This window comes from Salvelinus namaycush, chromosome 7 (assembly GCF_016432855.1).
Source record: "Salvelinus namaycush isolate Seneca chromosome 7, SaNama_1.0, whole genome shotgun sequence".
NCBI classification, from domain to species: domain Eukaryota; kingdom Metazoa; phylum Chordata; class Actinopteri; order Salmoniformes; family Salmonidae; genus Salvelinus; species Salvelinus namaycush.
This window is the reverse complement of record NC_052313.1, coordinates 51,844,599-51,854,598: the sequence shown is the minus strand read 5'-3', so window position 1 is coordinate 51,854,598 and position 10,000 is coordinate 51,844,599. Positions and strand designations below refer to the sequence as shown.

The 10,000-nt window shown below is 41.8% G+C and overlaps 1 protein-coding gene across 1 annotated transcript in view; it reads left to right on the top strand.

The window, feature by feature from the left end:
* Positions 1 to 854, top strand: part of LOC120050518 (probable phospholipid-transporting ATPase IH) — a 64,500-nt gene extending 63,646 nt beyond the window's left edge. Inside the window, exon 29 of the mRNA XM_038997109.1 lies at positions 1 to 854. This exon is cut by the window's left edge and continues 1,174 nt beyond it. The gene's annotated coding sequence lies outside the window, so the exon portion shown is untranslated.
* The last annotated feature ends 9,146 nt before the right edge of the window (positions 855 to 10,000 follow it).

Genomic DNA, 10,000 nt, shown 5'->3' with positions numbered 1-10,000 from the left:
TTATTGCCTTACACTGAGACTGGGTGGGACAGAGGAAGAAAAATTCTGCCTTACACCACACCAGGATTGGTGGACAGTATTAAATAGGAGAGAGAACCTACTTTGTTTCTGGGCTTTAACGTTGCCCATGTAGATATCTAACATCTCTCACACTCAGATCTGAAGCCTTAAAGAGCAGTGGATCTCTGTTACAGAAATACAACATGTAGAATGTAGACATTATGCTTAGCTGCTTTGTTCTGTCCCTTGGCATAAATAATATAGAACATACCCATAGAAGTCTCACACGATGCGTGAGAGCCTCATGAAGGTGTTATAAGAGTGTTATAATTCTCTCACTAGAGTCTGTCAGGGGTCTTAACATCTCATCTGTCACTGTGTGCTCTCTCCCTCCCTCGGATCTTCTCTGATGCTTTTATGTTTAATTTTCTCCTCTTTCTTCATGTGTTTTTTTTTTACCTCTACCGTTTCTCCTCTTGTTCCTTTTGAAGTGATGCTCGTGTGGATCTGTCCTCTCGAGCCTCACTACATCTCCTCCTCCTCACTGCCGCCTCCTCTCATCCTCCACTCCTCCTCTCATCCATTCATCCATTCACTCCTTCATCCGGCCATGCATCCCTCCATCCGTCTCATAAGAACACAGTCTGTGTGGTGGGTGTAAGGAGAGCGAGAACGAGAAAGGGAGATGGAGGGGGACTGTACCAAAACCAAGGTTTTTCTAGACACATTTAGCTGCTTGACAGTAGATGTCTTGTGGTCCTGTGGTGCATTGTGGGATCTGTTCAAACCAAGAGGAACAAAGTATATGGATGTCCCATATATAGATAAGGATGTTGTTATACACAGTATTTGTGTGTGTGTGTGTGTGTGTGTGTGTGTGTGTGTGTGTGTGTGTGTGTGTGTGTGTGTGTGTGTGTGTGTGTGTGTGTGTGTGTGTGTGTGTGTGTGTGTGTGTGTGTGTGTGTGTGTGTGTGTGTGTGTGTGTGTGCGTGTAGATGTCTATTTCATTGAAAGCAGCAATGATATTTAAGATGGCCGTCTGTTATTAGGTGGTATTATGAATCTTCACTGAAATGTAAAGACACTGAACATTACACCACAATCAGAACTATAACACTGGACATTGCTATGACGAGGTTTACAAATAATGAATGATTTAGTGAATGATTCATGAATGAATGATTACAATGGATGACTAAATGATGAGTGACCGGCTGTAAGGAAGTGGATGACTCCAAAAATGGTTTTATCAGCACTTCTGTGGTCATCTGTTAATGAGTTAGAGGATGAATGAGACTGGTACTGAGACAGTCGTTTAGGGTGTTTATAATGTTGCTGACTGGTTTGCATGCTCTGCCTCTGTCATACCACTGGATGTAATGAGCTTCTCTGTGTGTTTATGAATCAAACAAGCATAACTTCTCTTTCTCTGACAGTTCAACACTCTCCAAACTGAAATATGACGCCTCTCTCTCTTAATTGCTTTGATGTCTCGTTCCAGTTGAAATCTATTCCGTTAAAGCTTGAAAACTTGAAGCAAACTACGCTATCATAAGTTGACGGTATTGTCTAGAATTGATTGTACTGAGATTCTTTGTTTGATATTCTGTGTAGCATTTTATCTCTGTTAGGGTTCCTGTTTGAAACAGCCTAGAGCTCAACTCAAATGTCAGTTGGTTTGGAGGAAAATGTTGGTTTTGTGAGCGACAAACCCTCAGAAAGATGGAGAAAGAGAGTATGTGCATTTTACTGTTTTAGTCCTGTAGGTGTTGCTGACTATGCTTCAGAATATTGAATGTATAAGAAGCCTGCTCCTTAAAGCCTGTCATTATGACATCTATCTGTGTTTTAGGATCTTAGTCATATCAGCAAACAAGGATGGATGCTATTGAACAAAACTCCCACGTGTTCAACTGTGGGCTTGTTGCTGTTAGAATGATGTTGGACAACCCACCGCAGTACATCAGAACGTTTCCATGATCCAGAACGGAAATGATCACCAAATACTGACACGTAGTAAGAATGTAGTGTTTTTCAGCCAGCGACCCTGTTCTGATCAGAATGCTCTCATTTGAGGTATTTTTGTATATCTTAGAAAAATCCTGTTTTGTTACTTTTGTATTCAGAAGGGGAGACCTGTTCACTCACTTGTATTTATTTATTTATAATTAATATTACGTTTTCTAACAACCAAAACAGCTAGAGAGGAACTGTCAAAGACAGAAGAGGAAGCAACGTTTTTTTTCTGGTTCAATGAATGTCAATAAACTAAGCAGACCAGAGCGAGTTGCTATTGCATTGGTGTCTATGGGAGACACACCCAGTTAAGTAGACCAGAGCGAGTTGCTATTGCATTGGTGTGTATGGGAAACACACCCAGTTAAGTAGACCGGAACATACCATTTCTTTCAACGGTAAACAGCCTGAGTGAACTATCTTAATTTAACCACCATCTTTGCAACTGTCACGGGGAAGAGAGACATCACGCAAATGAAACGATATAGCTTTACAATTCTGCTTTCTGTCAATTTAATATACTAAGAAATGCAAGTACAATTGTCTCTTCTGTGTTCCTGCACTGAAATAATACATGTTTCTCGCATGAAATATGGGTTTGTTTTTAAAGATACTTTGAAAGCTATTGACTATGGGATAAGGTGTGACCAAATGAATAGCTATAGTAGATGTTTAATTGTTCTGATATATAACTTTACTGACTTAGTAAGGCTTGAACTTTACAGCCAGCCTTTACAGTTTAACAGAATGTGTATTTCTCTTTTACAAGGCATCGGCACATAGTGTTATGACATCACTCATAACTTTGACTATATTTAAATCTATGTATACTTCTGTACACTCTTTAAAGGTGTGTATATATATATATATATTACTGTATGTAGTAAAGGTAATTCATGTACAGTTTTGGGGTCTTTTTCTATACAGTTTTTAACAGATTGATATCTGTAGATACATGTGGATTTTTGCCAGCCTTTCTGTAGCTATCAATGGCAAACAACTAATTGTACATCTGCTTGTAATAAAACCAAAAATAGAACATGAGTTTGTTGTTTTTGAAAGAAGATTATGAAAGAACCATTAATCTTGCAGTGTTATTAATCTTACTATTATAATATTTTGTCCTATTATATTCAATTTTCAGACATTTTCCCATCATGCACAATACTTACACTTCACCCAACAGCCAGGTGGTGGTGCTGCAGTATGCCTTATTATGGGCTGTATGCCCAAGACCACCCTTAGCGTTGAACAGAGGCTGTGATAACTCATTAATGTTCAAGATGTCATAATGATTAGAGCGACCGTGTGAGATTTGATTTGATTTGGACATCCTTTTCAGTTTCCGTCAATTTTGTATCCTCTACCGTCCTCAGGCTTCTGGATCTGAGATCTGTCAATCTGTCTGTCACGGATAAAGAGTATCTAGGCCAGCGCTCTTTATGGCAGAATTTAAGACTTCCAGAATCCTGTATTTGTGACGCTTTTATGCTGTTGAAAATAAGTTGTTAGGCTCATATTAATTTAAAGAGGAAAAAGACAGTGAACTAAGTCTATATCCTTACATTTATTTTCACACTTCAAACATGAATTATCCAGCACATTATTCCTAGGACCCTCATATTTCGTCCCTTGTAAGTAGTATTGGGGAAACACTTGTGGTGTTTTTGAATGTGCTGAACATGAACACGGCTATGTGCAGGGAGAGGGGATGTCCTCTTTGGAGCGGTCCCTGCGCGCTGTGTGCCAGGAAAAGGTTTTAACGTACACTTAAAAACGCTCTCAGCTCCTCACATCCCTGAGGATGGATATCTGACAGCGGAAAATAGGATTTACCCAGAACTGAGAGATGGAGATGGAGAGAAGGGAGGGATGTGGAGGGAGAGGAAGCCAGAGAAAGGGAGAAGGAGACGGAAAGATAGAGGAGAGATGGATAAATAGAGGAGCGATGGAAAGAGTAGAGAAGAAAGCTGGACTCCCTGTAGGCCTGTAAAAACTTCCATGTGTATTATTCAATCTGTAGACCATGTTATGTAATTATTGAAAGGGCATCAGATGTCTGTGGTAATATGACATGTGATGGGGGTGTGGATTGTGATCAGGGGGTGTTTGGAGTGGCTCTCACGTCCCAGTATACATGGTGTAATACCTCTGATTAGAGAAGTGTGTGTGATCGTGTGTGTATGCACGTGTGTTTGCACACGTGTGTGAATACATGATAACATGTGTGTGTGTGTGTGTGTGTGTGTGTGTGTGTGTGTGTGTGTGTGGAGGGGTAAAGAACAACCTGAGCCTTAGGAGATCTTCAGGTAGAAGGGAGAGACCTCCTGCTGCAGTACATCAGAATAAACCCAGATGAATTGCAACATAGCGATCTAGCATGTCATGTATTTGTATTTATTAAGGATCCCCATTAGTTCCTGCCAAGGCAACAGCTACTCTTCCTGGAGTCCAGCAAAATGAAGGCAGTAATGAACGATTGGTGACTTGCATCTATAGAAGTCTCTACTTTTTGTCTGACGTTTGTTAGTACAAAACCATGGCATCTTTTAGCATCTACCCAAATACCCATCTTGGAATATCACTAATGGAGCCCTTATAGCCTGTCGAAGTTTCATGGGTGCATTATAATACGGCACATGTTCTGCCCTCAGAGTTGTCAGCCTGTGTGTATCCATGCTAATAACAGAGTCCAACTGACTTGACAAGCCAGGCATTTGATTAATGAATTCTCAGCTGTTTTTGACAAACATTTTGTCACCTGTTGTAAAAGCACACCATTCACCGCCGGTAGACTTGATTATTCCGTAACATACTGGATTAAAGTAATTAATCCTAATAAGCACTGAAGGACCATCTACAGTGCTATCTCTCTTCTAGAGGCTTGCTGATCTTAAAGCAAGGCTGCTATTCACAATGTTTAATGGAGTGTGTACTGCCGAGGCATTCAGACGTGAAATCTCAGAATTAGGTCTGAAATTGCTGTTATTTGCTAAGATTGTTTATGAATCATTACACTTTTTTTTTCTTTGTCTGTGGAATTGCCTGTTCATTACTGACTTCTAATGGTGTTTTAGTAACGGATCAGTTCACACTGAGTCGAGTAGACGCGGTGCGGTGGGTTTTCCCAGAAGTCAACTCCACTTTTAGTTCGGGAGTTCTACATCTGGGGGCAGCTGTTATAGGACCTTCAGCTACCAGAGAAACTATTCTTCTTTTCTATTTTGTGGGGGGGGGGGTTTATTCAATTGAAACATGATTGACTGATTGAGTCTCTGTGAAGCGAGTACAACACACCATTCAGTAAATAAAACAAACCCAAATCATTGAGATAAGGTTAAAATGACACACTATATAAAAACAGATATCCAGAACACACACTTCCACAACACCTGACAAGCAACACAGTAGTATATCGCAGTAATGATTTGCATTTGAATAAAGTCCAATCCAAATTCCAAGTCTCTACCTGCACCCAAACGAGGGTGACCTGATGCGGGCCTGGGAGTGTTGGCTCCAGATGAAGCTGTATGACCCGTCTCACCCCAGGAGCCATTAAGGCGGAACCTGTGACAGTTACTATGACACCTGTGACTCTGAGGGCCCGGCACGATGGCCCCTGAACGCTTACTCAAATCAGGAAGTGACTAGAATGGGAGCAGGAGCAGAAAGCTTCACAACACCTCTAACCTCCCGCCTTGATGGAGTCAATTGTGCAGAAATTCCATTCCATAGCCTTTGGGAGCTCATCTCGATGTGACTACACAACACAATACAACACAATACAACTTTATTATTCCCCTATAAGGAGCAATTTAAGAGGGACTCGTTGAGAGCAAAATAGCGCAATTACAGTCCAAACATCCTCAATGTACTGTGCATGCATCTCACTCTATGTAAGCCTATAGATACATCAATAATGTTCATTAATTCTATATTATACCATGACATCCCCTTTGTCTCACTACGAATGTGAGAGATGTACTGTATAAGGACTAATAAAATTTGACTAACAATAACCATACAGAGCTTTTATCATTTGACACGTGATTTAGCCGCATCAGTTTTACATTGCTGGACAAAACACATGTTTCTACAAAACACATGTTTCTACAAAACACAGCCCTGTTGTTTTGTATATCACTGTGCCATCATTACTACACATTCTGAAAGATATTATGATCAGAGCGAAATAAGCTGTATTTCAATAAGGCTGATATATGCCTCAGGGGAAAGAAGACAGGAGGCTGCGTACTGTGGCTCTATTCAAAGTTAGATCAGTGTTTTGATTGAATAGTAAGAACCATGGGGGGCATTCATGACAAACGGAGGATGACAATAGTCCCTCAACTCTACCCAATAAGGAGTTTGTTCATCACTTCTAAGTGTTCTATTAGAATCATAACTCCCTAAATCCTATTTGGATTCAGTTCCATTCCAGAATGTTGAATGGCTTCCAAGTGCCAGTGGCAACGTATTGCTATTTATTCCCATTCTAATAAGGAGAAAAAGACATGCAATTTCTATTGTTAATCATGTTAGGGGACTATTTTACTGTAATGTAAGAAGACAGGGAGGATCAAGATGAAAGCCTACGCGATTTGGAAGCATCATTTTCAGAAGCTCTTCAGTTATGAGACCACGTTGAAAATATAATATGCCAATTCAGTTCTAATCACACCGATCAGAAAGGACACTTTGAAATCAGAAGAGCCAGACCTGAATATGAAATAAATGATGACAGAGTTCTGCGTATGGGAGACCCATGCATTTATATTCACTTAGCCTTTATCTCAATTCTATTTTCTGGTTACAATACGTAAAGAATATGTTTTCCTGATGTGTTTTTCAAGTGAGACCAGGTCGAGGCAGGAGCTATCAAACATTTAGAACACACACTGCCGTTCAAAAGTTTGGGGTCACTTAGAAATGTCCTTATTTTTAAAAGAAAAGCAATTTTTTTGGTCCGTTAAAATAACATAAAATTGATCAGAAATACAGTGTAGACATTGTTAATTTTGTAAATGATCATTGTAGCTGGAAACAGCTGATTTTTAATGGAATATCTACATAGGCGTACAGAGGTCCATTATCAGCAACCATCACTCTTGTGTTCCAATGGCACGTTGTGTTAACTAATCCAAGTATATCATTTTAAAAGGCTAATTGATCATCAGAAAACCCTTTTGCAATTATGTTAGCACAGCTGAAACTGTTGTTCTGATTAAAGAAGCAATAAAACTGGCCTTCTTTAGACTAGTTGAGTATCTGGAGCATCAGCATTTGTGGGTTCGATTACAGGCTCAAAATGGCCAGAAACCAATAACTTTCTTTGGAAACTTGTCAGTCTATTCTTGATCTGAGATATGAAGGCTATTCCATGCGAGAAATTGCCAAGAAACTGAAGATCTTGTACAACGCTGTGTACTACTCCCTTCACAGAACAGCGCAAACTGCCTCTAACCAGAATAGAAAGAGGAGTGGGAGGCCCCGGCGCACAACTGAGCAAGAGGACAAGTACATTAGAGTGTCTAGTTTGAGAAACAGATGCCTCACAAGTCCTCAACTGGCAGCTTCATTAAATAGTACCCACAAAACACCAGTCTCAACATCAACAGTGAAGAGGCGACTCCGGGATGCTGTCCTTCTAGGCAGAGTTGCAAAGAAATATATATAAAGAAAAGATTAAGATGGGCAAAACCACACAGACACTGGACAGAGGAACTCTTGCCTAGAAGGCCAGCATCCCGGAGTCACCTCTTCACTGTTTCAGAAGAAAGTGCTTTGTTTCTGGACATTTTGAGCCTATAATCAAACCCACAAATGCTGATGCTCCAGATACTCAACTAGTCTAAAGAAGGCCAGTTTTATTGCTTCTTTAATCAGAACAACAGTTTTCAACTGTGCTAACATAATTGCAAAAGGGTTTTCTGATGATCAATTAGCCTTTTAAAATGATATACTTGGATTTTCTAACACAACTTGCCATTGGAACACAAGAGTGATGGTTGCTGATAATGGGCCTCTGTACACCTATGTAGATATTCCATTAAAAATCAGCCGTTGTAGATATTCCATTAAAATTTGATGTTATTTTAATGGACAACAAAATAGCTTTTCTTTCAAAAACAAGACATTTCTAAGTTACCCCAAACTTTTGAACGGTAGTGTATATCTTTTTTCACATCACTGTCACTTTTCTGCTCTCTTCTTTCTCCTCTCTGCTGTCTTCTTTCTCCTCTCTGCTGTCTTCTTTCTCCTCTCTGCTCTCTTCTTTCTCCTCTCTGCTGTCTTCTTTCTCCTCTGCTCTCTTCTTTCTCCTCTCTGCTGTCTTCTTTCTCCTCTCTGCTGTCTTCTTTCTCCTCTCTGCTGTCTTCTTTCTCCTCTCTGCTGTCTTCTTTCTCCTCTCTGCTGTCTTCTTTCTCCTCTCTGCTGTCTTCTTTCTCCTCTCTGCTGTCTTCTTTCTCCTCTCTGCTGTCTTCTTTCTCCTCTCTGCTCTCTTCTTTCTCCTCTCTGCTGTCTTCTTTCTCCTCTCTGCTCTCTTCTTTCTCCTCTCTGCTCTCTTCTTTCTCCTCTCTGCTGTCTTCTTTCTCCTCTCTGCTGTCTTCTTTCTCCTCTCTGCTGTCTTCTTTCTCCTCTCTGCTCCCTTCTTTCTCCTCTCTGCTGTCTTCTTTCTCCTCTCTGCTGTCTTCTTTCTCCTCTCTGCTGTCTTCTTTCTCCTCTCTGCTGTCTTCTTTCTCCTCTCTGCTCCCTTCTTTCTCCTCTCTGCTGTCTTCTTTCTCCTCTCTGCTCTCTTCTTTCTCCTCTCTGCTCTCTTCTTTCTCCTCTCTGCTCTCTTCTTTCTCCTCTCTGCTCTCTTCTTTCTCCTCTCTGCTGTCTTCTTTCTCCTCTCTGCTGTCTTCTTTCTCCTCTCTGCTGTCTTCTTTCTCCTCTCTGCTCTCTCCCTCTTCCCCGATTAGAATGAGGCTGTCTGCCAGGAACAAGGACAGCCTTCCTTCTCTTCCCTCCGTCTCCAACCCTCTCCCTCCTCTTCCTTCCTTCTCTTCCCTCCGTCTCCAACCCTCTCCCTCCTCTTCCTTCCTTCTCTTCCCTCCGTCTCCAACCCTCTCCCTCCTCTTCCTTCCTTCTCTTCCCTCCGTCTCCAACCCTCTCCCTCCTCTTCCTTCCTTCTCTTCCCTCTCCCTTTTGGCCCCCAATCAAGTTGATTGATTTTACGCCTCCTCTTATCAAGAGGAGCAGGCGTCATCAATAACAATGTTGTCTTTGAGGGGCTACGCCTCCCCTCTCACAGACAGAGACAGACAGACAGGCAAGGATCAGACATACAGGCATGGATCAGACAGACAGACAGGCAGTCAAGAATCAGACAGACAGACAGGCAGGGATCAGACAGATATGCAGACAGGCAGAGATCAGACAGACAGACAGGCAGGGATCAGACAGTGTACAGACAGCAGACAGAAGACAGGCAGAGATCAGACAGACAGACAGACAGACAGACAGACAGACAGACAGACAGACAGACAGACAGACAGACAGACAGACAGACAGACAGACAGACAGACAGACAGACAGACAGACAGACAGTCGGTGTACAGTCAGGCAGGGATCAGACAGTGTACAGACAGACAGACAGACAGTGTACAGACAGGCAGGGATCAGACAGTGTACAGACAGACAGACAGACAGTGTACAGACAGGCAGGGATCAGACAGTGTACAGACAGACAGACAGACAGACAGTGTACAGACAGGCAGGGATCAGACAGACAGACAGTGTACAGACAGGCAGGGATCAGACAGACCGGCAAGGATCAGACAAACAGGCAGGGTTCAGACAGTGTACAGACAGGCAGGGTTCAGACAGTGTACAGACAGGCAGGGTTCAGACAGTGTACAGACAGGCAGGGTTCAGACAGTGTACAGACAGGCAGGGATCAGACAGTGTACAGACAGGCAGGGATCAGCCAGTGTACAGACAGGCA